General features: G+C 31.6%; 1 protein-coding gene across 1 annotated transcript in view; it reads right to left on the bottom strand.

Annotated features, from left to right (window-relative positions):
- Dus1 (Dihydrouridine synthase 1) overlaps nt 1-2778 on the bottom strand; it is a gene marked incomplete at its 5' end in the record, with an annotated part of 114420 nt that overhangs the window by 7733 nt on the left and 103909 nt on the right.

The following is a 2778-nucleotide window of genomic DNA, read 5'->3' as shown; positions in this document are numbered from 1 at the left end:
ATTTGTGGGTAGTTCTAAAAATGCCAATGCCAATTTTTTCAAGTACTGTGTTTACATTGTTGTAGGTAACTACATTGCAATAGGTAACTTTCTGATTTTCAGGTATTTTTTACTTTAGTCGGTAATTGTCGAGTAATCAGGTAAAAAATAAATGGATTTACTTTAAATGTAGGTGCGCTAGTGAAGTGTCGCACTAGTCCTTCGACTAGTTTTTCAGAGAACTTTTCTATTACTAACAAGTTATTATTTTTCCTTAGATATTGAATTTTATAACATAGGCGTACCTAGACCATTTGGGGCCCGGGATTGATTTATTTTTGGGGCATGGGATTTCATATTTTTTGGACCAATTTGTTTTTAGTTTGTTATGTTTGGGAGTCAGGGTAGATACAATTTTAAAGTCACGGATAAATTTGTTTTTGGGGCTCGGGTTGGATTTATAACTATTATTTATATTTTTAGTATAATTTTTTGTAATAAGCCTGTAGTATGCAGGATGGAAAGTTTAAGGCTGTTTCGGTTTTAAAATTATAAACATTTTTGTTACTGTATCTATGACTGTTTTTGTACGATCAACCTTTAAGTTTTTAATGTTCCTTCTCAACTTTGCGCATTTCTAATTATTTTAAATGCAAGCTTAAAAGTCACTACTTATTAATTAAAAAAAAAAACATCAATTCAAAACAACTACCAAGTATTGAGGTATTATTAAAGGAATGAATTTGTGAAAAAAAAAAAAAATTTTTTTTGGTTTATATTTGATTATAAATTAATCAGCCAAAAAAGGTATACATATGACAGTTAAACGCAGCAGTTAGTCCACTAAAATTACTTGTACTATCAACTCGAAGCCATTTTGGCAATGCTGTTGTGACAGTAAACTGGCATGACTGTAACTATCAAACAGTTACACTATGATAGAGGCTGTGACTTTGGTCGCAATAACTGAAACTGTATGATTCTATACTGTCAAGGCATATATACATGTGACAGTTGCTTCATTTTATCTCTTATACTATCAACTATCACACTATAGTTAATGTGACAGTACAATCAAGACTTTAACAACCATACAGCTAGAGTTATAACGATTCTCCAAGGACGAGTGGCAAGTATTCGTCAGGTAAAATGGGTATTTTTTGGTTGAGTGAATCGGCAGCTCTGGTCATATGTTTCTTTTAATGTTGAAATTGATGTGGAATCAGGTGTGATGTTAATTTTCTGTGGGTTGAGGTTAGATGAAAAACTGTGAATTTGAAACTGATCTTTCTCTCTGCTACGACCAATTAAGTGCAAGTACGTACGCGTCATTGTTCACGGATAACTATTTTGTGCATTTTATTTTAAGGTTAGATCATAAGTTGGAAATATGCAAATATATATTAGAATAGCGTAAAAATGGTTAGAATAAGAAAGTATAGGGCTTAAGTTAGTTAAGATTGTTCTTTTTAGTTTGTAATTATAGATACTAAGAGATTAAGTTCAACTATATTTAAACAAACATGTGTTTTTTGGTGTTGTGGATATGTGAGTTAGAATAATATTAATTAACTTTACAATTTAAGAATATTACATCCACAAATTAATAATAATGTTAGAAAAAATATGAACAATTACTAAGATTTTTTGGCTCAATGTCAAGAAACTTTTTATAAATTAAGGAAATGATGTATATGTATTTAAATATCAATTTTTGTATCTAAATGTGTAAAAACAGATATTTATTAAGGTGCAATTTCAACTTTATTGATTACAACTATATGTTAATTGCCAACTTTTTAATGTTGAGGTGAAGAAAACTTCCAATTAGAATATAAACTATTCCATATTTGGTACTTGTGCAATCTTTCGGTATATATTCCCATACTCATGCATTGGGATGTAAAATAAGTTTGTAGCATTTTTTACTGGTGATTTCAATAAAAACTTCAGATTCTATTAAATATTTTTAATTAATTAATTCTAAATATATGAACCATTTTGTTATATTACATGTTGCCATCTTTCAGGTAATTTTTTAATTCCACCCTCCCAGAACTTCTCAGATTTTTGCACAATGAACTCCTCTACGTGTGTTTTGCAGTTCCCGAGCAAATTAAAGTGTTTCCCGTAAAGAGGGTTTTGAAAGGCCCAAAGTAAGTGAAAAGCTGTTGAGGCAAGATCTGGTGAGTAGGGTGGGTGGGGGATCACATCCCAGCCAAACTCCGATAATTTCTGCCGGGTCTGCAAAGACAAGTGAGGACGGGGCGTTATCCTGATGGAAAACTATGCCTTTGCGATTATTAGATACAAATGATTTGAGACGCATCAGATATGTTAAGCGTTTCTGCGATATCCCTTGTCGTAGAGTGAGGGTTGTCTCTGACCAATGCTTGAATTTGGTCATCATCAACAGTTGAAGGACGACCCGAGCGCTTTACGTCTTCCAGGTCAAATAGGCATCATCGCCATACACACTGCAAATTTTGGTAACTGTCTGTGCAGTGGATTTTCTTTTCCAAAAATAAGGAATCATTAAATGACGAATATAGGATTGTTTATATTCTAAATAGAAGTTTTCTTCACCTCAACATTAAAAAATTAATATGATCAACGTCTTAAAAAGAAAATCCAGAGTTAATTGTTAAATGTTGAATGTAAAGATTTCCAACTGGATAATGGGGAAAAGAGCCCAAAATGTTGTTCAGGTGTAAAAAAGGAAAAAGAAGTGAAAAAAGGGTGGACATTTTTCCTGAAAATAAATATAATCTATATAATATAATATAATAGATATAAGAT

This window comes from Halyomorpha halys, unplaced genomic scaffold (genome assembly GCF_000696795.3).
Source record: "Halyomorpha halys isolate HHAL.00 unplaced genomic scaffold, Hhal_1.1 Scaffold414.1, whole genome shotgun sequence".
Taxonomy (NCBI): Eukaryota; Metazoa; Arthropoda; class Insecta; order Hemiptera; family Pentatomidae; genus Halyomorpha; species Halyomorpha halys.
This window is presented reverse-complemented; position numbering and strand designations above follow the sequence as displayed.